This window comes from Prionailurus viverrinus, chromosome E3 (assembly GCF_022837055.1).
Source record: "Prionailurus viverrinus isolate Anna chromosome E3, UM_Priviv_1.0, whole genome shotgun sequence".
Taxonomy (NCBI): domain Eukaryota; kingdom Metazoa; phylum Chordata; class Mammalia; order Carnivora; family Felidae; genus Prionailurus; species Prionailurus viverrinus.
In genome coordinates, this window is record NC_062576.1 from 1,998,231 (window position 1) to 2,025,536 (window position 27,306).

The following is a 27,306-nucleotide window of genomic DNA, read 5'->3' on the forward strand; positions in this document are numbered from 1 at the left end:
CGGTACATTCTCAGGAGCCGCAAACCACCTACGCCCCCAGCGGACTGTGGGTCAGGAAAAGACAGGGAGGTGCAGGGAGGGCACAGCCCTCAACGCCGCACAGCAGACCAAACCACACGACGAGGAGTCCCCCAGCGTCCCGGGACAGGCTGACAGTCACACAACGGCATCCCGGACTCTGGGGACGTGGTGGGGAGGGCACGGGACAGGGGAGCCACCGTGCACTGAGTCCTCATCACAAGCTGCAAGACAGCCCCCCAGGCATGGGAGGAAAGGCCCCCAAGAACAAGCAGAGAAGGACACATGTAGCCAGTGTCTGAAAGCCGCCGGGCAGGAGGAGACGACGTGAGTCCTTCGGCTGCGCGAGCAGAAGCATCTCCAGTCAGATGGGTAAAGACCGGAGCCCTCCAGCCCGACCGCTCAACAGGCAGTATGTCACTGAAGTCACTGACGCGGGCCAGGCCGGAGGAGGAGGAGCAGGTGACAGCAGGCCCCTCCCGGCCCTCTCCAAGGGGAGCCGTCACCGACTGGAGGACAGACCAGGACGCGCGCGCGGTGCGGCCCGCGGAGACCGCCGCTTTAGACCTGAGGCCACGCGTCACACACACCGCTGCCTGCGGGAGGCGGCCCTCCCCGGGGAGGGGCCGGGGCTCGCACTAGGGAGGATGAGATGTCGGCGGCAAGGAGGGCCACGTGACACGCTTTCGTGGAGCCGGTTCCCCTTAAGCCAGCTCTTTGGTTTAAATGAATTTACTCCTCATTAAATTCTTCACCTGAAAACACAGCCGTTTGATACTCACATGCTTCATTCTGACACCAAGGGCCTTCTGTGGGGAAGACAGAGCCACCAAATCCCACCGTAATTATCCCAACACAGGTGAGCCTGCGTTGGTGCGGCACACAAATCACCCAGCCCCGCCGTGGGGCCTCGGGCGGCCCGCCTCCACCGCCCACGCAGGGTGCAAACGGCAAGCTCAGGGGCCCCCCCGAGCCCGGTGTCCGCGTAGTCCTAAAATGCCACCCAGAGGACTCCTCCTGGAGCACAGGTAGGGGACAGCCCGCCTCCGGCACAGAAACACGAGGAGACTCAGTCTGTCTGCAGCCACCAGAAGGGTCCTGCCTGTCCAGGCCGGACGCTGGAACAAGGGAGGGACCCACCACTTTCACAAAGCCGTCGGTTCTGAGACTTACTGCCACCATAGCCCCGGGCGGCTCCTCCCTGAGAGTACGACACGGGCCCATCTCGGGGCTTGTCCCGTGCGAACAAGGAGGGTGCTCCCCGGTGCCAGGCGGTAAGTACCGTGAAGAAGACGAGAGCACAGGGGCCAACCTAACCAAGTGGGGACAGAAGGCAGTGCCAGGGGGCCAGCCAGGCACAGGGACAAAACAGGGCCTGGTGAGCGTAGAGGGCCTCGGCGAGCTCAGGGAGCACCGGGGGTCCAGCAGGTGGGCCCCCCAGGTCAGAGCAGGGCTCAGATGCCACAGAGAGTAAGGGCCCCTCCGGAGAAGGGGTGTGGGGACAAGAGCAGCAGTGGGGGGGGCAGTTCTGCTGACGGGACGGGGTTCAGGCCAAGCAGGGTAGCCCTGAGGCCGCTACGTCACCCTGACGAGGCGGAGTCCAGACAGGGTGAAGCCCTTTCTCCCCACAACCCCCTGGCTCCCCCAGGCAGCGGCCTGTCCCTCTCGACAAGGCAGGACCCGGACCTCCCAGTCGCACTCCAGAGAGACACAACCCTCCAGACAGGGTCTCAAGAGCAGCCTGCCTCAGCAGCGAAGGCGCCCGGCCCACGTCAACACCCAAGACCCGCACTCCCACCCAGCCCCACTGGCCCCGGCTGGGCCCCGTGGGGTCAGAGGCCCTCTCTCCTCCCGTCCCGCACCCCGAACACGGGAGAGGACACACGGTCCGGGAAAGGCCCTCCCCCCCCGCCCCCAACTAGCACAGACGCCGCAGGACCCCGGAGCGGACCCCTGCCCTGCACGGGAGGCCCACAGGAGCTCCGGAGCGAGACGACAAGGCGGCCACCGCCCGTAGCTCTGCCGACACGCCAACTGCCTCCCCTCTGCCTGCCTTAGCTCTGAAGCAGCCGGCAGCCGGTGTGGGTGCTGGAGCGGTACCCTCGGGTGGGACGCAGGACAAGCCCAGGCCGCTCCCTCTGTGGGCTCTACGAGGGGTTCCCTGGAAAAACACGTCACTTGGGCCCGGCAGCCCTGCGTCGGTCTGTCCATCCGTTCTCTTTCCATCCCCAGAGGTGTCGGCTCACCTAGGCTCTCCCCATGGGCAGTGCTGTCTTAGTCTCCCTCCCATGCCTCAGGGCGCCACACACGTGCGCCTGGCCCCTGCCCAGCTGTGCCTGGGCCCTGGAGGCCAGCGCTCGGGCCTAGCGTAAGCCCTGTGGATAGAGCGCTCCGCTCCTCTGTCAGGGAAGCCGAGGGACAGGCAGACACAGGGCGCAGGACACGCCTTCCCAAGAAAACCCCTCCTCCTCAGCCCCCCCCCCCCCGGCCCCCTGCCCCCAGACGGCAGGAGGCCTGCCACCTCAGTTGCAATGTGGAAGCATCTGTTTGCAGCCTGTAAGAGAAAAGCCTCGAGTTACTCCCATCTGGGGGTTGACAAAGCGCCGTGGGTGACCCCACACTGCCAGACGGACGTGGCCCACGAGCCCCCTAAGCCAAGGCCCGGCTCTGATCCCGCCAGGGAGTGAGCCGCCAGCCCCCGCCCCGAGAGGGTGCTGCCGTGGAGACCCCCAGGCCGGCCCACACCAGCTGTGTATGGGACGCGTGGAGACGCGTGGGGACCGGAACTGAAGCGAGCCAGCCAAGGACCGCCACAGTGAATCCTCAAAGGGGTCGGCGCAGGGGCCCTGCGGAGGACAGGCGCTCCACGCAAAGGCCATCGATGCTCAGCGCCCAGCAGCCCGGGCGCCCCAAACCCTGCGGGCTGGAGGAAACTATGGTGAAGCAGGGCACCAGGGGCCCGGCGCTGCGCCACGGCCGCGGGCCGGTCCCCGACGAGGCTCCAGCAGGCCCTGGGCAGTCGGGGTCAGTCAGACCCCGCTGCGGGGTGGGTGGAGGCAGACAGGAGGCCAGGGGGCTCCCTGCTCCCCGCGGGGGCCTTGGCGACTCCCCGGGTCCACCTTCCTGGAGAGAGTAACCGGCCCTCCGCTTTTCTCATCTTTCCACGGCTGCCCTTCGCCGTGGCCAAGGCGCTGGGACTGGGGCCGCTCTCCCCTCCCCACCCTCTGGGCTCTGCCCACCCTGCGGGGGACCCTCGGCTGTGAGTACCGCTGGCTCACTGCTTCCTTGTCTCCCCACGGAGGGGCCAGCGCCCCAGACCTGCCCTGCTCGCTGCCCGAGACAAGCGCGGGTCAGACAGCTGACGCGCCACGCCATTCTCACCCTCGGCACCAGCTCGGTTCCGTCTCAGGACGAGACTCAGGGAGGTACAGGCGCCAGCGCCAGGAAGCGCTCCCACTTGAAACCGCCAGAGGGCTGGGCTGTCGCAGCTGGGGAGCCACGGTGCAGAGCCACGGCAGCTCCTCCACGGGCGCCGGGAACCCACTGGACGGCCCGGCGCTCTGCTGTCTGGGGCTCTCCACCCACCCCAGACCGGGACGCGGTCGAGGGTCCCCGCGGCCTTCGGGCTGCGTCCACGGGCAACACCCAGGGCCCAGCACCACGGAGGAGCCGGCCCCGCGGCGAGCGGGGGACACAGCGCCCTTCAAGAGGCCCTGTCCGGCCAGCTGCAGCACAGGGGACAAGGCTCCCTTCCAGGTGTTCAGATTACACCTATTTTAAAACCTGCTGACCAAAAACCCCAAAATGGATCACTTTTAAGTAGAAGCGAATGCTGGAGAGTTTCATTACATACGGTAACGTTTCTATTAAAACAGAACAAGCTCGGGGGCTCTATCAAGCCCGTTCCGGTGGGATTCGTGTCCGCTGTAATCCGGCATTCAGGCTCCGTCTCATTAACATAGCAGGCTTAATTGGCGTTTCATGCCTGCTTTGTGCCTCCAAAATGAGCAAGGTGTAATTATGGTAAAAAGAGCTCTCCGCCGGTTAGCTTCTCATTCATGTCTTTCATAGCCTCCGACGAAGCACAGATGTTCCATTGGACGACAGAGGAGGATGAGCGGCTTTCAAATGACTCCTTTTTAGCTTAAAACTTTATTTAAACTAAAGCGTTATTTAAGTGAAATTTACAACACAGTGTTTCTTTGCCTTTGTCTTACTCGCTATAGGGCAGTAACTTTCAAAAGCTGGTTCCGCGTAATTTGATTTTTCATTTTCAAATGAACATCTGTGTTTAGGTCTAAAAAGCTCTTTGTTTAAACATACAGAGCCCTAGGAAGGGTCTGAACAAAGCCCTCCTCTGTAAACACTTGATTACCAGGAAGGCCCGCTTTTCAGAGAGATCCAGGGGTTGGCAGGTCCGGGGGAGGCTCGTGGGCTCGCGTTCCTTCCAGTGGGTAGGAAACTTTCCTCTTTTCAGAGCAGGAACAACAAAGGCGCTCCGGCTGGTGACCTCCTGGGCTCAGCACTCTGCCCACGGTGTGGACAGAGCAGGAGGAGGCGGCTGCCAGACCGGACGCTCCGGTCTCCAGGGAGAAGTGGTCTCGGCAAAGGTGGCCCAATCAGACCCCACCCCCCCTTCACAGGCCTGTGTCCACAGGCCACAGGCATCCCCGGGAGGGGGCTTCGGCAGGGCCTCCCCGGGCTCCCTGCACCCACAGCCCCCGCGGGCAGGCCTGCCTCTGGAGACCCCGTCACCTCACACCCACCCAGACGGAGCCCTTGAAGGTGGGAGCCCAGCTTTGCTCCTGAACCGGAGCAGGCCCTCGGACGTCTACGCCTGGCACGAGGCCACCGGAGGCACGCCCAGGATCGGGTGCAGAAAAATGATTCTATGAGCATGCGACACGAGTGAAACGTGAAGTCAAGCCCCACCAAGACACTCAGAAATGGGGGGTCCCGGCGGCTGGGCAGGAACTCACAAGCCTGCGCGGCACGGGGGCGAGGGACACAGGGCCAGCCCCACAGCATCTGCAGCCTGCTCCGGGCTGTCCGCGCACAGCACGGGTGAACCGCGTCCTCTGGACGCTGACACCCCTCGTCCTGGTGAGCGTGGGAAGTTTAGCACAGGCTCACTGCCGCAGCGTGGGTGTAAATAGTTTGCAACACTTCTGTGTTTTTACAGCGCTAAATTTAGAAACCTCTAAATAAAACCCACGGAGAGTGTTGCAATAATATACATTTTTTAAACTCACTAATTGAATGTTGCCATTACAAGTGCTATTTTGGACCATCTGCTAAATATGTAATTTAGGAATTAAGATTCATATCTTACAGGATACGCTAATTATTCCTTTGAATGCATCCGGGGACTTCCGAACACACATGAGAAGTCCTGGGTGAGCGACAGTAACATGCCGTGGTCCACGGTGCAGGGTCAGGGCCACGACAGGGGCACCAGCAGGGGCTCAGCACAGCCACGAGCCATCAAAGCCCGGGGACAGATAGGCAGTGAGGGTCACGAGGCGGCACCTTTCCAGTCCCAGAAATGGTCTGTTCCGGACGGAAAAGCAACAGGAGATTCCCCGTGTTAATAAACCAAAGCCTTTCTCGTGAGGCTTCCTGAATGCACACAGTATTCACAAGTCCAACACCTTACCCCATCCCCAGAAAATAATCTCCAATAATAATAATCCCCAAATAATCCTAAACCCTCGTCTGGCTGCCACACTGTGAGTTAGTGACCGTGCTGTACCCTGGGCCCCGCACACAGCAGGCGCCCCCAACGCGTGACGGGGACTGTCCCCATTCGCGCGGTGCAGCGTCCAGACGACCCGCCAGGAGCCGTGCCCAAACGTCAGGCAGACCCCGCGGGGGCTTCGTGAGACCGGGAGCAGCACAAGGGTCCCTCCTTTCACGCGATGCTCTACTTCTGCTAACACGGTCCGGGAAAGTTTACTTTCAGCATCACAGCACAGCAGGGAGGCGGTCCTCACCACTCGGACCGCGGCGCGGCAGACGGGGCCCCTCCTCCGTTCTCACCGTAGGCAGCGGTTTGGTCGCAAAGGTCTCTCCTGTGTCCCCAATAAAATTCACTGTGCCAAAGGATGCATCGTTTCGGCCCATCACGATGCTTCAGGGCTCTCCCCTACGTTTCACCAAGCAGTAAACTGTCTGTATCAAGACCTCCATGCCGCCAGCCTGGGCAAAGCCCTCAGGACACGCCGCGGGAGAGACGCTCGGTGCGCCTCACACCGTCCCCAGGAGGCTCAGCAAGCCCCCGAGATCCTTCTCTCTCCCACGCCCTGGCACCCTGCACACAACTGGGAGACAGAACCCCAACCAGGAAACAGTAAAATACAAAAAGCAGAGAAAAGGGGCGCCTGGGTGGCTCAGTCGGTTAAGCGTCCGACTTCGGCTCAGGTCATGATCTCACGGTCCGTGAGTTTGAGCCCCACGTCGGGGCTCTGTGCTGGCAGCTCGGAGCCTGGAGCCCGCTTTGGATTCTGGGTCTCCCTCTCTCTCTGCCCCTCCCCCGCTCACGCTCTGTCTCTGTCTCAAAAATAAAAAACATTTTTAAAAGAATTAAAAAAAAAAAAAAAAGCAGAGAAAATTTTCACGTGAAGTCCCTACAGCACAGTAAGACCAAGTCCTCGGAGGGAAAGTGACTTGAACACAGAAGAGGGGCAGAGAGGAAACACCAACAGGGAGAGACCTCACCTCGAGAGTCCACCACGTGCACCGCACCCCACCCCCCATCCCCCCACCCCCACCCCAGCGGCGAGGGTGGGGCGTCGTCGGCCACGGGCAAGCCCACCAGTCAGACGGGGCTCACTGCAGCCCTCCTCCACAGCGCCCACAGCACCCTCACCGGACGACAGGATGACCTCGCAAGCCCGTGGTGCCGGGCACCTGGTGCTGGCCCGGGTCAAGGAGCTGTGCCCCACGTGACAGGGGCAGGGTGTCCCTCCAGTCCCAAGAGAAAAGAAATCAGTGAGGCTGCGGGCAGAGGGAGGAACGGGGAGAGGGAAGGGAGACCACGGGCCTTCACCTTCCAAGGGATTAAAAGAGAAGGAACCAAATGCAAGCGGACGTGGGAAGTCCGAGGGAAGAAACAGGCTCCACTCGGTGCCCTCAGGGAAGCTACACAAATCCCCCGTCAGCAGGCACAGACAGATCTGGAGGGGAAGCGCGTGCCAGCGGGGCTGGGAGGTCGAGCCCTGGAAACCACCCCGCGTACCACCCACAGCCCCACGAGAACGGCTGAGAGCACAGGACCGCCAGGGCTGAGGGCAGGCAGGGCACAAGTGGCCGGCAAGCTCACACGCGGCTGGTACGCGCAGAGCGGTCGGCGCTTTCTCGAGTTACACTTACGGTGGGAGCCAGCCTCCCGCCCCCAGAGAAAAGAAATCCAGTCCCGAGAAAAGAAAACTCCTTCACACGCAGCCAGTGTGGAATTCATTCAATTGCACCAAACGCCAAGGCAACAAAGACATCCTCCACCGGAGAAATGGAGGAGTGAGCTATGGGCCCTGCGCACAGTAGAGCACACCTCAGGCGGACGGGGCGGCGAACCGGGGTTCGTGCAAAAGCACCGATTCTTGCGTGTGTTTCAATACGTGCAAGAAGCCAGACCCAGGAGCCCACAGGCTGTAGGATTATTCCCACAGCACTCGGGAGACGGCAAGGCTACAGGGGCAGGACGCACTCGGTGGGGGGGGAGGGGGTGGGCACATAGGGTGAGGGGCGTGGGGAGGGTCGGCCACCAGGAAGGTCTGGGGGCTGCGTGGGCCGTGCCTCACCAGGCTGGGGGCGGAGATGGAGTGGGCTGTGCCCGGCGGCACCAGGGATGGGTACGGAGAAGCAAGGGACGCAGGGCCCAAGCCGCGGGAGGCGGGGCTCCGAGGGGCGCTCGGCGGCCACAGACGGGAAGGCCTCCATACAAACCCACGCTGCGGATTCCCAGGCAGCGATCGGGGATGTCACGTGCTCCAAGGCTGAGCCAGGAAGGAACCAGACGGCACGCAATGACGCCAGCCTGTCAATATATCGGGGGAGCACACTGAAATCACGGAGGTGAGCGTGACCCTGGGGGTGCTGGGCTCCCAACAGGGGTAGCGGGAGGACCCCAGGTTCTTCAGCACACACAGAGTTAAACGCAACGCGTGTATGTGCACAGCGCCAGGGCTCACCAGCTTGGGGCACTCATGGCGGGAGGAGCACGCGCACACCTCACACCCGGGCCCTCGTGCTTCATCAAAAGGAACCAGAGATCCTTGGAAGAGTGGTGGGTTCCCAAAAGGGGCAGGGAGAGTCAGAGCATCTTACTGGCCCAGAAAGAAGAGAAATGCTCACCCAAAGACGAGGGCAGATCAGAAAGGCGCAAGAGCCAGGGCGCCTGGGTGGCTCTCTCGGTCAAGCGTCCGACTCTCGATTTTGGCTCGGGTCACGATCTCACAATGCATGAGATCGAGCCCCGTGTCTGGCTCTGTGCCGACAGTGCAGAGTCTGCTTGGGATTCTCTCTCTCCCTCTCTCTCTGTACCTCCTCCGCTCACCCTCTAAACAAATAAGTAAGTAAATAAACAAGCTTGAAAACAAAACAAAACAAAAAAAGGCACAAGAGCCAACAGAAAAGACCTCCCAGTGACCTGAGCTAAAACCTTCTGGGCAAAACAAATCAGTGCAATGCTCTCTATCGTCCAAAGTGACATAAACGTCCCCAAGTCCGTAGAGCTAAACCGAGAAGGGCAAGACTCCTTACCTAAGAATCCCATTAATCAACGTGGAAGAAACGGGACAGAGAGCAAGTCACCCCGTCGCACCACAGCAGTAAGTGCCGCACACAGGATCCTCCGATGAACGCTCAGAGTTAGTAAGACGCGGAGAGCAAACAGACTATTGACACCCAGAGGCCTCTCCCGAGGCAGTTGTTAATCACGAAGGAAACGCCCCAGCCTCACAGCGGGAAGACACGCAATCGAGGCCGACGGGACAGGTGGACACCACCGTGCGCCCCGCCACCGTGCTCTGCGAAGGCACAGCCTGGCTTTTGTGGTTTTCTGCCCCAAAATGCATCCCCTCGATCGAATCATGATAAAAACTCAGGCCCCAACCTCAGGACGTTCTACAAAATACCCGGGTGTGCTCCTCGTGAAGACCAGGAAAGACGGAGAGGCCACCCCAGGTGGAAGACACTGAGCGGCAGGAGCGCACGTGGCGTGGGCCCGGGGGCCCCGGGTGGGAGAAGCGCACGGCGGGAGACCGGCGCTGTCCCAGCGCTTCACTATGTAGTGGTGAATCACGATACAGCGGTGATGCAGGATGCCGGAAGGGGGGCGAGGGACGTACCAAATGCTGCACGAGTTCTGCAATGTTTCTGTTAGATATTTCAAACTAAAGTTTTTTCAAAGAACACACAAAACACACATATGAAAAATAAAACGGTCAACGACCCAATGGCACCACCACCCAAATGCCAGGCCAGTGTGACCTCAGGCTGGGAGAGCCCCGGGGATCTCGTCACAGGAGGCCCAGCCCCCACCCGCAGCACAACACAGGTCTGTGAGTGGCGCACACTGTCCTCAGCAGGGGCGACGTGCAGACACGGCGTGTGGGGAGGCACGTCTCAACCCGCTCTGGCATCCGTCTCCGGGGCTGCCCCCCAGCCGCATCACAGAGACGACAGACACGTCACCAGGCTGGGCACTTCTATGATTTGGACGGTGGTTTTTCAACAGGGCCCAACGGGACAAGCCTGGCCCAAAGCCTGTCTCCGTCAACAAAGTTCTCCCAGAACACGGCCAGGCGGATTAGAACACGCACCATCTCCGGTTGCTTCCGTGCCCCAATGACAGAGCTGAGCACTGGTGACAGAGCCCCTGTGCCCCACGAGCCCTGCGTGGGTCCATCTGTGGCTCTTTACAGAAAAGGTCTGCTGCCCTGTACGCTGAGGCCAACAGGTGGCACTGACCTTACAATCACAAGGGTCCACACAGAGGTTTCCGGGGTGCACCCCTGCCTTATTCAGAGCGCCTTTCCGGAAGTCCCCGCCCTCGGGACAGGATGCGCAGCGGTCCCGGGGCTGCGCTGAGCCAAGAGCTGAGAACCAGGGCCGTGGCAAAGAGGAGACACCACAGACCAACCGGGTTACAGCACTTGTCTTCTTGTCCGCGGCCACCTGCTCGCCCCAGCTCACACCCAGAGACACAAGGTGGGGGCCGCGTGGCCGGACGCGGGCCTGCAGTGCTCTCAACCACCCCGCGACACACTCAGGTGGTGGGCCCAGCCCGTCAGGCCACAGGCCAGGCCTCCAACCCTGCAGCCACGTGCCCAGCCTCAGCCGGGAGGAGGCGGGACCCCACCTCGGGGGACAGGAGGCAGTGAGTGGCCAATCAGGCGACGCTTTGGATGGTCCGGGAAGAGGAACCGTGGGGCTGACCCAGGAAAGCGCCATGGGGGATGGGGCCGTGCACAAGAGCCTTGGAGGAGGAGGCGCATCTGGGAACCAGGAAATCCCCTCCCTAAGCACACCCCTTTCAGCCGTCCCCACCCCCTGGGGACAGAAGAGTGGCCCGTAGTCTTGGCACACCAGCTGCTTCTTGACCCAACACCCTGCTTCTCTGCGCGCACAGGAAGGACTTAACATTATCCGCTGATGTCTGACGGCTCCCGGGGGACCCTACCCCCACCCCACGTGCCTTCCACGGTCCAGCGAACCCCTGTCCACACTAGCAGGAGCCAGCTCAGCACAGTGCAGCTAACACACCGGTGCGGCCTGCCCTCCAGGAGTCACGACGCACTGCGACAGCCCCGTGACAAGTACGGGCAGGGGGATTAGCAAGTGACAGGTCCTAAGCACGAAGCGTCCGGTTATCAGTGGGGCACCACGGCCTCTGGGGCAAAATATTTCATTTTTATGTGCCAGCCCGCCAAGAATTCCAGGGTGCTCAGCACCCCAGCCCTGTGCACGGCAGCCCCTGGGGGCACCTCCTCCCCCACCCCCACACTTCCCAGCAGGCCGTGGGCGGCAGCTTCCAAACACCAGGGCAAGACCACACCACCCAACTCCGAGAGCCCCTGCCCCCCCCCCGCCACAGTCCCGCTTAGGCCCCCAGCACAGACCCACACCAGAGCGCCTGCCAGGACTGAACGGCCTGCTTCTGGCCTGTCCGTCCCTGGCCTGGAGTGAACTGAACCACGGGCCAGAGAACAGAGACACCTCGACCCTTGCTGGGGCCCGGTCCCAGAACTTGACCTGCACCCAACACACAGGGTGTGGCCGTGGCCCCCAGTCTGACCCACACACTGTGGAGGCCGAGCCCCCCCGCCCTCCTCACAAGCAGGGCTTCTCACTGCGTGCGAGCAGACTGTCACAGGTGGGACAGCCACGGGAACCCCGGGAGTGCACACACATCAAACGACCCCAAATGGGCACGAGCGCTGCTGGGTCCACAGGGGCCGAGGACCAGGGACATATATCTCCCGCCTTCTTACTCTCTCCCAAGCCAGCGCTACAGAACCTGTCCCTCCTAACAGACCCTCAGGGCCCAGGCTTCCTGGACCACGTGACACGGTGCAAACACACGGCCCTGCTCAGATTCCACCTTCCCTGGAAAGGTGCGTGCTGGGTGGTTCTGGAAGGTGCGTCCCGTCACCCCTGCTCCTCTCCAGCGTCTATTGCTCATGTGCTCAGGGGCCTCTAGGAAGCGGGCTCTGTCCCACACCCGGCAGCCCGGCGGCCCTCCCCTTCCCAAACCCACGTCAGACCAAACAGGTTAAACAAAGGCCGCAGACAGGCCGTCTGGCACTCCCCTGCTGTGTGCATCGCAGCTTGTTTTCAGAAGAGAAAGCTTCCTCTTCACGCAGTTCTGCGTCTTTCCTCTGCGCTCTTTGCAGACCAGGGCTGGGGGCCGTTGGTCAAGACCCCAGACTCCCCGTGCCCGCTGTCCAGCAACCAGCCTCGAGGAGACGCTGCTGGCCAACCAACTGCTTCACAAACCTCTGCGTGGACACCCGGGGGTTTGCAGGGCTGCAAGGTGCACCGGGCGCCCAGGACCCCGGCCGGGGGGGCGTGTCTACGAGGAAGGGGGTTCCCACGGCAGTGCCCCCGCCCCCGGCTTCTCTCTTCTCCCGTCCAACCCTCCCTCCTTTCCGTCACCATCCTCCCCCTACTTGAAGGTCAGAACGAGTGGCCCCCCTTCCCGCCCCGAGGCCGCGCCCCCCACGCCCCTGGGGCCCATCTCCCATCACTCCCGACGGAAGTCCGCGCGGCACCCAGGCACGGGGCAAGGGCTTTCCTCGGCCCCCAGCGCAGCGCGAGGCAGGGCTGTCGCAGGGCACACACCCGCCGTGCTTGGGACAGAGCTGCGAGATGCCGCCCAAAGAGGCTCTCTGGTTCAGGACCCCGGGCTCTGTCACGGTTGGCCCCGGCCAACGCTCCCTGGGGCCTCTGACCTGGTGGGAAGGGGACAGTGCCACGCTCCGGCCCACACACAGGAGTCAGCGGCTGGTGCTCAAAAGAGGGACAAGGGCTGGAGATCTGGGAGGTGGTCCGAGCCGAGAGACAACGTGGCCCGGAACCCAGGGTGTCGCGGAGGGAGGCGAGCCCCACGCCCGCCTTCGGAGACAACAGCCTCTCCCTGGCAGCATCCACAGCCACGCTCCACTCACCTGCTGGGCACCCTGTTCCCCTCTAAGAGGCCCGTCCACCTCGTCTAGGGACGATCCTGAGGCGTCCCCACCCCACTCTCTAGTCCAGGTCCGACACCAGCTGGGCCCTCCCATCCCCGCCGGGCGTCTCTCCTGGAAGGCCACAGAAGCACCTCAGGTCTGCACAGCCCCAGGGCCTGCGGCACTCCTGTTCCTACTCCCAAGTTCTCCAGATCAGTGCCCCGAACCACGGGAGCTCAAAGCTAGATGTCCAAGAGCCTCCCCCCGCGGTACCGTGCTCCCAGCTGGGCCCCATCTGACACCAAACTCCGGGACTACGTCCGGACAGCACGTCCACTCCCAGGAACAGCCATCGCTCTCCCGATCTCCACCGGCCTGTTCCCACTCCAATCACCCATCCCGCACGTCACACTACCTAATACTTTGCAATAAAGCAGACTTCAGATCGCATCACCCCGCCACCCAGCCCCCGCGAAAAACCCTCCACGACTTCCTCCCAGGCTGGAAGTACAGTCCGCACACCCGGGGGCATGTGCCACCTACACATCAGCTCCACAAACCACATCCTCTGAAAGAGGACCGTGGTCCACCGAGGCCGTGCACCGACACAACTCACAAAACACCAGGAGGACCCGAGGGAGCACCGCCAGCTGCCAGAACCATCCCTGAGACGTGGACAGACAGCCCACGGGGCCCTCGTGCCCGAGACTGGGGGAGACGCCTACAGGATGGAGAGACGCCCCGCCCCTCCCCCCCCCTCCCCCCCCCCCCCCCCCCCCCCGCTGCATGGCAGGAGCCGGATGCCTCCCCTGCCGCCTCCCTTGCATGCACCGCGGCTTGGCCTCCCCCCGCCCCTGATGACACGGGGTCCTCCCTCCCTCTGTTTCCCCAACAACGCAAAGCCGAGACTTTTCTAACACATAAGACATTATAATTATCTCGGCACATCATTCCAAATTTGTAAACAGGAGCATGTGCTGGAGACGGGGAGGGGAGGAGAGGGGAGGGACAGAGGTGGAGGAGGATGCCACCTCAAAGCCGCATCTGGTGTTCAACCTGAGCGGAAGCTGCCTCCCGACGCCTCCCGGGCGAGACGGCCCCGGTTTGTGCGGCCTCCAGGGACAGTGCACAGACAAGGTCCTTCACTCGTCCGGCCCTGCCCACACGACTGTGCACAGAGACCAGAGGTGGAGCCCAGCAAGGGCAGCAGAGCGGCCTCCGGCGTGGAGCGTAGGCCCCGCGGGGACGTGGACACAGATACCCGCCCCTACGCCAATGGGCCTGCCAGCGTGGAGGGTCCACGGGCGGCTGCAAGGGAGACAGGAGGGCTGTGAACAACCACACGCCGCCACTCGGGCCGGCGGAGCCTGGGAGCACTCGCCCCCGCCTGGCGCTCCCAGCAGCACAGCCTCGCGGCCCGCGCGGGAAGCCCAGCAGGTTCGCGGACCTTCCTGCTTCTCGGCGTGAGCGTCTTGGCGCGGCGTGGAAGGACCGGGCAGAGCAGTCCCGGGCGGCAAGGGCCACCGCGCCCGGCACGTGCCTCCACCCGCCTCCCTGACTGCCCGTGAGCGCCGTGAACCTCCACCCCCGGCAGCGGCCGACCGCCTGGCGCTGGCGTGCTGCGGGGACACACGGATGTGCGCACGGATAGACGAGGCAGATGGGGCAGGGACGGGAGGGAGGGCCACGGGTACACGCACAGAGAAAAGCTGAGAAAAGTTCTGGAAAAAAACCCCAAGCTGTTAACAGCGATTGCCCTCGTGGGCGAGCCTGGCGGGTAGATCGCCACAGGCTTACGGGGGACGATAAGGAGTAATTTCTACTGTTTGTTTCTCGTTAAACAACTGAGAAATACACAAACATCTCAGTGCAACTAAACGGCCCTGGTTGAGGCCGACAGACGGCCACTAGCGAGTCTCGGGGGCCCTGGTCGCGTGTGACTGTGGACAGGCCGCTTGGCCTCCTGGGCACCGGGACACTGATCTCTCCCGCAGCCCCGGACCGCCAGGATGAGGTCAGAGTGCCGGTGTGGACACGGGCCTCCTCCGTCCTCCTTCAGCCACGCGGACGCGATCGCCGAGAGAAGGTGGAGCGGGGTCTTCTCGGCACGAGGCAGGCGCAGGGGCACGAGGGCAGCTGGGGCCGGGACCCAACCGTGATGGGAGCAGGGCACGGAGCACACGGATGCGCACAGACTCCACGCTGCCCGTGCACGACCTGTCCACTCCTGCTGCGCACCTCCAAACAGCCCAAGCAGCACGTTCTAACTGTTGGATCACCGCCACTTAAAACTCTAAACTCCAGGCACTGAGTCCTGGAGCCCCAAACACACCCGGCAGGCTCGCGCCTGCTCCGGACGGCTGGGAGCGAGGCAGCCGAGCGTCTCGAGGAGGCAGCACGTCGCTGGGGCACTGACAGCAGCACCCCGGCCGGTCAGGGCGGGCCTCAGAGTCCTGCCCGCACACACCGGCAGTCACTGCCGGTAAAGGACAGACAGAACGTACACTCAGACGCACGCTCCAGAGCCCCACATCCGTCAACCAAAAGGCTGCTGCAGGGGACAGTTCCTGTTCCGTCCCCAGCAGCCCCACTCCCCCCATCCCCATGGGACCGTGTCCACCACACCCCGGCCACAGGGGTAAGCTAGCAAACAAGGGGGCACTGACGTGCCATCCCCGTCCGCCGAGCCGGCCCAGGGCAGCGAGGGACGAAAAATGAAGCTCAGTAACAAACCCCGGGCCACAGGTTCCAGGCCTCCGGCAGCCGAATGGCCAGCGGGCAGGGTGGGGAAGCAGGGGGGCGCTGGTTTTGCCCCCGGTCCTGTGACCGACACCGACTCCCCGGCCACTCGCAGAGATGACACGCTCTGGCACCCAGGCTGGTCACAGCCAGGCTTCCTTCTCTTACGACTGACTCACCCACCCAGCGGCCCCAGGACCCTCTGGGCGCCAGACAGGGGTGCAGCCAGCAGGGCCTGGCTCCTGCAGGGACACACGCTGGGGAGAGACGGCCGTCCCAGGGGAGGCAGCAGCCCGAGCGGGGCGACAAATCTGAGCGAAGATTTATGGAGACACCTGGCGCTAGGAGCTGGACTTGAGGTAATTAAGCCTATTTCAGAGTGGGTTTGGCAGGAGGTGCCAAATCGATAGATCCCCTCCAGCCGCGTGTCCCTGCAGGTAAGGAATCAATCAGGCAAACGCTTCCAATCTGTTCCCGCTGAGCCAAGAAGCAAAGCTGTTTACCATTCATGCCCAGAAATGAATAAATAAAGCCACCAACTAGTCAGCACCCTCTGTTTCTCTGGCAAAAGCTTTTTAGTTACTTAAAGAAAGTCAGTGCCCCTGCGTGGTCCTCCATTAAAGCACAGACAGACGTAGAGAGGCGCACGCACGACGCGGGGGGAGGAGGGCCCCAGTCCCGGCCTGGACGCCGCACAGCTCAGTCTACCGCAACTTCCGGGCCTGGGAAGACAGAAGAGAGTCGGCGGGTAGCTGCCAGGAGAGAGCGCACCATCAGCGGCCCTGCCGCGGCCCTGCCCCTGCACACGGTGCTGGCAGGGCCCCGTCTCTGAGTCCAGGAGGCCCAGTCCAGAGGGAAAGCAGCCCCCCTTGGGTCGATCCAGCGGCACCCCAGAGCAGAGGTGCCCCCCCACGCCGAGCGGCCACAGACTGCCTGGGGGAGGGGAGAGAGAAGCTGGGGGCAGTGCCACCTGCCCCAGACCACGGCCTGCACACTAGAGGGCTAGACTGATGGCGACGTGGACCGCGGCTGTGGAGGCCCCAGCAGAGCCCCATGCCTGTGACGCTGACATGAGATGCAGCGAGCGGGGCACCCCGCTGAGCACCTTACGTGTATTAGCGCCCGAACCCTCCCATGGCCCCGAGAGGTGCTGCGGGTGCCCACCTCTCACAGGTGAGGGACTCACAGGTCAAGCCCAGCACCAGGGACTCGCGGGCGCAGGACCAGGCTCCGGACCCAGGTCTCGGACCGAAGAAGCTTCTCTAACTCCTGGAGGGTCATCCCGAGAGCAGCAGCCACCTCCCTTCAGAACCCCCCAGCAGCTGTTCGGAGAGCAGGGGAGGCCAGGCCCCACTGGGCGAGGCCTGAAGCAGGGGGTGTGTGAGAGGAAGGGAGAGGCGGGAGGCAAGAGGAAGGCGGCCAGGCCCAGGCCAGGGGGCCCCAGGGAGGCAGGCGTAGGGGGAAGGCCGGGGGACAGTGGCGGGCAGATGCGAGCACACACCCGATGCAGAGAAACTGGGCTCGGCATCCTTCACAGGTCCTCGCACACTCACAGAGAACGGGGCAGAGGCCGGCTGGGGAGAGCAAAGCGGTGACGGTGCCTTCCCTCAGCCGTTCGATCAGATGCCCTGAGTTGGATGACATGGCCTACACATAGCGTGAACCACCCTGCACTCTCCGTCCCAGTGAGCGGAAGCACCCGTCCGGCTCACTCGGCTCCTACCGGGCGAGGAACCAGTGTGCGGGTCCTGAGAGCATCCACACGGGAGCAGATAACTCGCCAACCCTCTCACCCAGGCGGGAGGAGGCCGAGCAAGTCCTCGACACATCATCTCCAGGCTGGGTACGGGTCCTGCCTCAGTTTCCATCCACTGGCTTCCGGGGGCCCTTCGCTGGCACCTCTCAAACTAAGGAGATACTGTCAAGAAAGACTCCTGACATTTGTCCAGCCTGGAAATCTCAGGAAAACAGACTCCCTGCCTGACAAGTCAGCTCAAAGCGTCTGTTGAAAAGTGAACCAGCACTCAGCTCGTGGGAGGCAGCCAATTAGTACCCAGCCCGCTGTCCCTCCACCTGCTGACATGTGTGGTTCTGCAGATGAGAAGGGCCAGTGGCGGCCAGCCAACCCCTTCAAGTGGACGATGCTCCCGCCTGGGCGGGAGGAGCAGGGACCGGGGCCTCCCGCGAGGACTCTTGGTGGGTCACTGTAAGCGGGCTCCTCGGCCGTGGAGGGGCACGGCCCCCCTTTGCCCTGGCCCGGAGTGGACAGAAGTGTGGCCCAGGGACCAAAAACTCCCCCAGAAAGCGACTCACAGAGGGTCCCTATTCACTGAACCAAAAATAAAAGAGACCAGACCTAAAAGCAGGGCATATTCAAATTTCCTTTGCAGATAAAGGAAGACCCAGGCCCTCCCAGACACACATACACGGGGACCGCCTCTCCCACGGCAGGATGGACAGCCACCACGGGCCACTCCCCCACGCGTGGACCCTTCCCGGCATCGCCAGGCGAGGCACAGAGCAGCACAGCTCTGCCCCGAAGGCCCAAGCGCGATAAGGACCAGCTGATGTTGTCACCCCCGGGTTTGTAAACAGCAGGCTGCAGTAAGTCGCTTCTGCACGGAAGTCGTGAAACACCCGCACGTCAGCCCCACATCGAACACATGGCCTTGGCGAGGCAGGCGTCTGGCCACCGTGCCGCCCTCCCCTGGCTCCGGCCTCACCAGAAACCACACACCTCGCGATAAGTAACAGCAGCCTCACACTGCCAGAGACGCAGCTGATAAATCATGTTCCTGTGCATCTAACAGGGCACTTCAAACAAATGGCGAGTTAAAGCTCGGGACCTGTAACACAACCGTCGATCCGAGTAATGACGCTCACGTTCCGGAGGCAAGCCCGGGGGAAGGACAAACACAAGTGGGACCAGGACATCTGAGGCCCTGCCCCAGGGTCTCTCGCCAACGCTCCCATGGGGACGGCCTGCACAGTCAGCCACACGTGGGTCTCTCAGTCCCGCAGGTATCTGACGTGCCGTGGTGAGACCTGAGTGGGCCCCTGGTCCCAGGTGGGAACACCCAGGAGATGTGCCCATGGCATGGCGTCACAGGACACGCAGATGGGGCCCCGGGAGTGTGGAGGGGAGGCCTCGGTGCCTCTGTAAGAAGACGCAGAAAGCCACGTGGAGAGCAGCGAGAAGACAAAGCCAGGGGCAGGAAAGTACACAGGACAGGCCAGCAGGCAGTGGCCCAGTCTCCGTGCATGGGGGTGGGGGGGGGATTGGGGGGGGGGGAAATGCAAGGAGAGAGAAGGGGGCCGGCCAAGGCGGTTCTGGGATAGGACAGTGTTCAGAGACCAGACCACGGGGAGGCAGCAGCACCGCCTCCCAGAGAGGAGCCGGAGCAGGAGAAGGCGCTCCGCAGCCCTCTGTCAGGCCCCGGGGGACACCGCCGCCAGCGTCAGGGCCCGGGGGACACCGCCATATGCCACGGCGCATTCGCCGAGCCACTCCACCCTGGGGAGACGCCCACCCAGCAGGCTGCTTGCTGTGGGTCTCAGCGCCAAATTCCCACGGAGCTAGGCCAGAGAAAGGTGTTCTGGGGGGACAGCAAAGTCTGGGGGTGCTGGGTGGTCACAAACCCCATTGTCCTCATGGGCACTGTTGGCCCTGGGAATGGAGGTCCAGAGAGCAGGACACGGCAAGAGTGGTCAGTGTGGGACCTGCTCTGGACGGGCTCCGAGCACTGGCTACGTGACCTTGAGCCCTCGGCTCTGCGGCTCATGCCCGAAGACCAAGGCTGGCGGCCACCTCCGGCGCCACGAGGGTGACCCCAAAGAACGCCGCCACGCTCCTGACACACGGTGAGCACCTGGTACACAGAATGCATTTCAACCACGGTGGGTGGATACGAGAACGCACTGAGGCCGCTTCAATTCTTGGGATTCGGAATCTGGTCCGAGGCATTCCCCAGCTCGGTTCCAGATCAATTTGGTTTCCGTGAAGCCAGATGACTATTCCTCATACATCTCTGGTCCCAGACTAATTATTTCGCATTTCTGTAAGCGAACCGCATTTGTCAGCGGCGAGCTCAGCCACATCCTGCAGCCGAGGGCCCTCTCGTCACACCGAACGGCTCTGCTTAAAACTGGCAGAGTGGTCAGCTGTGGAGTCCCGGGGCCAGGCTGCCGTCTGGAATGCGACACCGGTCACTAGGGGGGCCGGCGGCCGGGAGGCAGAAAAGCACAAGCCAGTCAAAGACCGAGACGGTCCGGCTCCCACAAAACAACCTGCTCGTCAAGAAAGGATTCGCAAGAGCACAAAGTAGGAAGACTTCTTAGAGAAAATGACAGTTGAGAGCAGCTGGGGGTGATCTGCTCGGACGGCCACAGAGACCTCTCTGATGGAGGCCACCAGATCACGAGTCCTTAACGGAGAGCACTGCCCGAGGCACCCCGGTCACGCCTGCACGCAGAAGAGCATTAACCTCTATCAGAGACAACACCGGGGGTCGGGCCTGCGGCCTGGGCCGGCACAGGCTCGGGGACCAGCAGGAGCCCCCGAGTGGGCACCCCGTCAGCTCCCCGTGCCATCAGCTGGGCTGTCTGGTCGGCACTAAACCCCTCTGTCCCCCGAACTCGGGGAGGAGCCCGGGCAGCTGCTGGGATCGACCCCCTGCAGGAAGGTCCAGCTCCCCCTGGACCTCCCCATGCCCTGCAGCCCAGTCTGGCCACAGCCCACCCCCCAGGCCAGGCCAGGCCCACCCGCCGCTGTCCCCAGAGGCAGCAATCACTCCGCCCTCACACGTGTGGGGATCCATTCTCCCTTCCCCACCTGCACCCCCCAACTGGCCACACGGGGGGTAAATTTGTGGGGAGCGAGGGCAGACACCAGAAGGTGCCAGCCAGAGAGGGACAACCTCTCTCTCACGGCCTCAGCCCCAAGAGGTGTGTGCTTCAGAGGTGTCTCCGGCCATACGGAGAGAGCCAAGTGGGGCCACAAGGCCCGGCCAGAGCAGAAACGACTCATCACCCACGCCCGGCAGCCTTCAGGGGAGGCTGACGCGAGAGGCCCCTGCAGAGGGTGAAAGTCGATCTGTGGGCAGCCAGCTCTCTGATCTCCTTTCTGGGCCCACAGCCAGCGGGAACTCGGCCCGAAAGCTGCCAAGAGCCTGGACTGAGTGGCATCGTCTCTGTGACGGGCCTGGCAGGACCCCTCGCAGAGGCAGCAGAGAGGGAAGCACCGTGTTCCAGGTCGGGGCCTGTGCACACTGGTTGTGTGTGGACAGCTACAGAACACAAGAGATTTCTCTCTGCGGGACATGCGCGTGCCCCGCCGCCACAGGGTCCGCAACACCCCATCTGTGGCCGTTTGACGGGCCACCGGCCTATGACAAGGATGCTGCGGAAAACGGTCTCCCAAGGCCCGGCTATACACAGGACTCCAGAACGTGAGGCCCCAAGGGCCTCCTCTCACATGGGGTGGAGAGGCCCCCGGTCCGCAGGGACGGCCAGGCCCACACGTGCATCTCCCTGACAGAGAAAGACAAGCACAGTGGACACACCCTGGGGCCCGGGGCTCGCTCTGCCCGCGGCCAGAGAAACCAACGGAGTTGTCTCTGCACACTCGAACGAGGTGGTCCTCGGAAGGGCTGCAGGGGGCGACGGAGGCGGGGGGCTCTCACACCGCAGCCCACTGCTCGGCTGACAGCCACCCCCGGGGTCCGGCCTGCAGCACCACCGTCAGAGGACCGACAGACAGGCGGGGGGCGGCAGGCCCAGGGGCCTCACCGCGTCGTCCCGTCAGACGATCGGGGCCCGGCAGAGGAGCGGGCGAGCCCGGGCCCGGGAGACCGAGAGGCAGGTGCCCCGAGGGCAAAGGACACTGCCACCTCAGTGACCCCTCGGTCAAAGCAGCCCCCCGTGTCAGCAGGTGGACCTCCACAGGCACCACACCCTCTGCCCGAGGCCCAGCCCAACTCCCATCCCTGAGACCCCACAGCGTGCCCCCGGCCCACCCAACCAGACACGCCGGCCCCTCTCGACGCCTGCTGTGGCTGGGAGCTCTGAGCCTCTTCCACGAGCAGAACAAGGACACGTCAGCTCCGGCCACGAGCTCCACAGGGCTGCCCGTGTCGAAGGCCTGATGGCGTCCACACAGCCAGCAGAGGCCAGCACGAGACGGGGCGTGGAGGACAGATCAAGGAGCATCGGGACCGCTGGCCGTGGCTGCCTCCGGCTCTCCCGCTGGGGGCCAGAAGACAACTCCCGCCGCCACCGGCAGAGCCCGCGACAATCACAGAGGACGCAGACCGTGCGAGGAGAAAACCAAACACACCTGGGGGCGTGACCTGCGGGGTGGCCTACACGCTGCGGTCCTGCCCCCAGGACCCCTGTTAACCACGGCACTCTCCTGGAGGACCGTACCTATTCACGAGAAACTAGTAACTAATTTTTGAAGGTGTTTTGTAGTGAACACTAGAACATATGACAGAGCGAATTACACACAGTCACAGGTGGATACAGAGCAGCTCTCCGGGGTGGACACCAGCTGGGGGAGCCGGGATGTCCCCTGCTCGGGGGCCCGGGCGGCCCCCAACTGACCACGCGGGCGGCATGCAGATGCTCCCCACACCGCAGCCGCTGCGCTCTGGGCCGGAGGACACTCGGGACCAACGGAGACAAGCCGCGATCCGGGCCACCTCCCCACCGCCGCGCCTTTCTGCCTCCCGAGGGGCATCTGGGGCTAAGCGGCAATTCTCTGCATGTGGAGGGGCCGTCAGCAGCCGGGGAAGCCCATCACCTTGAGCCACGAGGCCTGACACGGAGCGCACCAGCCCTCCCCCGAACTCCCCCTTTCCCCAAACCCAGGCTGCTACAGGCGCATCTGTCCTCTCCCGTGGCACCGTGAGCTTCCGAAAGGGAAGACGGGCCATCCGCTCGTGCTGGGGCCCCACGGCCGGCCAGGCGCGCATGACACGGCCCGTGGTGGGGCCGCAGGCGACGGCATTCCCGGAGGGCTCCACAGAGGCCCGGCCACAAATGCTTACCGATGGAAGGGACCACCGTTCTGAGGGCTCGCAAGGCGCACACCTCCTCGTTCCTCTAGCTTTTATGAGAGGCTATATTAGATACGGCTCAAACATGATAAAACCTGTTACGTTTACAGCAAGAAAATATGCGAAGATAATAAAATTAGCAGAGCATAGAAACGAGGTAATACTAAAAACATTCTCGGCTCTCCAACAGAAGCAGACAAGGTACAGCAGAGACTGCCCAACTGAAAGGAATTTAGACCCATTTAAAATTCAAAGTTTCAGGTCTTCTCCGTCGAGCCCTGTCCCTGGGGACCCCGAGCACAGCACCCAGGTCTCCTGCTCACCCTCCCAAACAGTGGCCTGGAACATTCTGGCTGCTCTGGCTGGGGTGACCACAGAGCAGCCCAGATGCATCCCTCCCTCAAACCTCACTCCCCCAGGGGCTCCCTTCGCCTGGCCCGGCTCTCAGACCTGAGGTTACACCGTGACAGCCGTGCTCATCGCTCAAGAAACGGTAACTGGCGGTCACGAGAGCCCAGGATCCCCACCCAAAACCCCACTTGAGACAAGCACTCACAACACCAGAGGCGAGTCGGGTGTTTTTAAGAGGCTGCTGAAGGGACGCGCCTCCACTCCCGCAGAGCACAAACTCACGCCTCCTGATTCCGCACGGCCCTCTGGGCTCCACGCTGCGGAGAGCAAGAGACGAGGCAGACAGGACATCCGTGTGCATTTGTCCCAGGAGTCTGACTGCTGGGACAGCTCTTTCTTTGGGCCCATCTTACTTGGTCTCCTTTTGTTTTAGATTAATAGACATTATATTTTAGGGCAGTTTTATTTTTGTTTTATTTGAGAGAGAGAGAGAGTGGGAGTGTAAACATTCAAGGGAGAGAAGGAAAGGGGGGGGGAGAGAAGAGAGAGACAGAGACAGAGAGAGAGAGAGAGAGAGAGAGAGAGAGAGAGAAACCCAAGCAGGCTCCACGTTCAGCACAGACAGAGCCGGACGTGGGGCCCGATCTCACCACCGGGAGATCAAGAGAAGGACACTCGACTGAGCCACCCAGGAGCCCCAGGAAGTTGTAGATTTACAGAAAACTGAGCAGAGCTTACCAAGTTCCCACAGACCTCCCACCTGATTCCCAACACTGACACAGCGTTAACTAAAGTCCATAGTTGACGTGAGAGCTCACTTTTCTACAGATCGGGGCAGATGTGCAATGTGACCTGTCCACCTGGGTCATAAAGAACCATTTCACTGCCCTGCAAATCCACCATACCCCACCTGTGCATCTCCCGCCAACCCCCCCACGGCACCCACCCGTCCTCTACCGGCTCCCTGGCCCTGCCTTTCCCAGAAGGCCACTCGGCTGGGATCACCCAGGGTGCGGCCTCTCCAGACTGGCTTCCCTCACGCAGTAACCTGGATCGAAGGTTCCTCCGCGTCGTTCTTGGCTTCGCGGCTCCCTTCCTTCCGGGGCAGAGTAAGACCCCACCGCCCGGATGGAGCCCGGTTGTCCACCAGCCACTGAAGGGCGTCCGGTTGCTGCCCGGGTTCAGGAATCACGGATAAAGCCGCTGCAAACCTCCGCGTGCAGGTCTGCGCGCACGCACGTTCTCACATCTTGGGACGTGACTGCAGGACCGCACGGCGAGACCGTGCTCGGTTTTGTAAGACACCAGGGTCCCTCTCGGAGCGGCCGCGGCATTCTGCGTCCCCGCTGCTCCCCGTCCCGCCAGCACCCGGCGGTGACGTGCTGTGGGCCGTGGCCCTTCTGACAGGCGGCGGTGGCCTCTCCTTGCTGTCTTGCTCCCCGTTTCCCTGACGGCACACGACGTGGAGCACGTTCCCGTGCATGCCTGCCCTCCCACACGCGTTCTCCCCCGGCTTCTGCTCAGATCTCCTGCCTGTTAACTGGGTTGTTTCCTTACTGTTGAGCTAAGAGTTCTCTGCATGTTTTGGATAACAGTCCCTTATCAGAGGTATTCCCTCCTAGTCTGTGGTTTATCTTTTTACTCCCTTAACGGTTCCTTCCACAGAACAAAAGTTGATAATTTCAATTGAATTCACCTTATCAAGCTCTCCTCTCACGGATTACGCTTTCAATTTCATCTCTAAAAAGTCATCGCCAGAGCAAAGGTCAGCCAGATTTGCTCCTGGCAGATTCCGCGACTTCTGTAAAAGGTGTGCCCTTTACTTTTAGGTCCGTGATCCACTTGGGCTCACTTCTGTCACAAGGTCTGTGTCTAGATTTATCTTCCGCGCGCGGACGCCCAGTTGCCCCTGCGCCACGCATTAAAGAGACCATCTTTGCTCCTCCGTCACAGGTCGTCTGACTGTGTCCCGGGGTCGATTTCTGGGCTCTCTGCTCCACTCCCCTGACCGGCTTGTTCTTTCCCCAACACCGCGCTGTCCCGGGCGCTAGCGCTTGGTGGGGGATGTTGGCATCGAGTGGCCGTCCCTCGGACTTGGTGCCTCTCCTTCGGCACCACGTCGGCTGCTCTAGGTCTCCAGCTTCTCGCGAACAATAGACTCGGCTGGCCCACATCCGCAGAGGAACGCGCTGGGACTTTAACTGGGTCAGTCAAGTTAAAAGGAAGGGAGTGGCGACGACGCTGAGTCTTTCCGCCCAAGAACACACGGTCTCTCTGCCTTTATTTAGATCATCTCTGATTTGTCCCGTCACGGTTTTGTCGTGTTTCTCACGTGCACCTTGCACGTATCTGCCAGACGTACACCTGCTCATGTAAATGGTGCGCCTTCGATTTCAAATTCTAATCACGCGCTGCTGGTTACAGGACAGTGCTTGACTCGTACACGTCAACCTCGTGTCCTACAAGCCTGCCGTGATGGCTCAGTAGTTCCGAGACTTCTCCGGTTGAGTCTCCGGAATTTTCTATGGAGACAATTGTGTCATCTGCAGTTTTATTTCTTCCTTCCCACCGTACACACTCCCTTTTCCTGTCTGACTGCATCAGTAGGACTTCCAGCATGAAACTGGACAGCCTCGACTCGTTCCCAATCTTGGTGACAAAGTCACTAGTTTCTCATAGGGATGAAAGACAGGAACACGTGAGCACGAGAAGTCAGCTCTCTGCCACGATAAACAGAAAAACCTGCCCATTCAAACGGCATCAGTCCCCAAAGAGCTCAACTGAGTTCAGCAGTTGCAAATGTCTCTGAGACTGCATCCTCTCACTGAGGGCCGTTCTTGGCCCCCAGAGGCCTATGCTCCCCAGGCACTCGGCGGCCACCAAGGTCTCAACTCCAGCGGAAACCCAGTGGGAGCCGCCGCGAGCCCGGCCGGCCTGCCACACTCATCCCCCACACAGGAACACCTGGAAGGAAGCCCTACGCTGCTCCACAAAAGCAGACATCACCTCCTTCAGACACCACAACGGGCGGCAAAGCAGGCCTTTTCTCTGACATGCGGACGAGGAACACCTCCCCGAGAAAAAGCGAACTGGGCAGGTCTTCCCAAACGTTTAATGACGGTGCTCCTGACTTCAAAGGGAGAAACGTTACAAAATGCCCTCGACGCTCCAATGAGGAACTCAAAGAAACACCGTAGAGAAAAGACCAGCCCCGGGGGGTGTCCAACAGCAGCACAACCCGCCACGAGGAGCTCTGAGCACCAGCGGGGCCAGGGGCGGGGGGCGGGGAGGCGCCTGGCGCCCAGTCAGGAAGGTCTGTGCAGATCTGCGAGGTCCTCCTCTTCCGACTACACATCTGTTTGAGGCCGGACTTTTTCATATACTTCCAACTAGAAAACCACAACAGACAGAATACGGAAGCAGAGAGGAGAACCCAGCAATCTCCCATCTAAGCGACATTGAAAAGATGTGCACGAGTGTGAAATGTCATTCTTCTCACTAAATCTCACTATTTCAAAAAAAAAAAATTTTTTTTAAGAGGCTGTGAGTTTCTGTTAATGAAATTATAAATATATTGTAAATAATTTCTGAAATTTAATTTCCAGGAATAGTGACTATCAAAAGACACAAACCCTACAAACAACGGCTCTTTGCTTCTAATAACTTTTTAGCATAAAGGAGTCCTCAGACAGCAAAGGGAGGGCAGTGTGGTGTGAGGGCGAGGGTCTCATCTGGGTGGGTGGGCAGGAGTCCAGCCTCTGCCAGAGAACATGCTGGATTCTCACCCACCAACTCACAGCCACAACGTGTGCGTGCCAGTCGTGAACACGAGGGAGCGGTGTGCTAATTGAGGCGTAACGCGTGGTTAGCAAAGAGTCCTAAATCTCAACCTCTCGGGGAACGTCCCAAGAATCTGCACCTTCAGGAATTTTCCTGCACAAAATTGTTAAGCAGCCAACTGGGAATCTGTGCAGTTCTGGCACCTGGGAAGCATGGCGGAGATCAGCACCACCTTCCAGTTCTCCGGTCAATTCGCTGCTGTCCTCCCTTCCCAGGCAGGAGCAAAGCTCCTCCCACGCAGGGATTTACTTGATCCCGAAGGTCTGCAGCACCAGCCACAACGATTGGGCACCAACGGGTGTTGGGTGCTTGACAACACACTGACCACTACCGCCCGCCCGTAGTTAAAGCAAGGCTGTTCTCCCTACTGAGTCTGCTAAATGGAGTTTCTTCACATCAGTATCAGCCCCGGGTCAGTAAAAAGGGTCTCGTGACCCGAAGGGGCGATCCACAGCGTGGAAAATTAACCCAGCGTGAAAAATCATCGCTTGACAAGAGACAAGATGATGAGAGAGCACGCAGGTTCTGGAGACGGACACGGCCGAGATCACACCCAGACTCCAACGTGAAGTGACCGCCTGACGGTGAAACCGGTGCCAGCGAGGAACGCGGCATCTAGGGCGCAGGTCAGCGCA

At 61.6% G+C, this 27,306-nt stretch overlaps 1 protein-coding gene across 4 annotated transcripts in view; it reads right to left on the minus strand.

Moving 5' to 3' along the window:
* MAD1L1 (mitotic arrest deficient 1 like 1) overlaps positions 1–27,306 on the minus strand; it is a 320,354-nt gene that overhangs the window by 222,068 nt on the left and 70,980 nt on the right. The gene's annotated exons all lie outside the window — the stretch shown is intronic.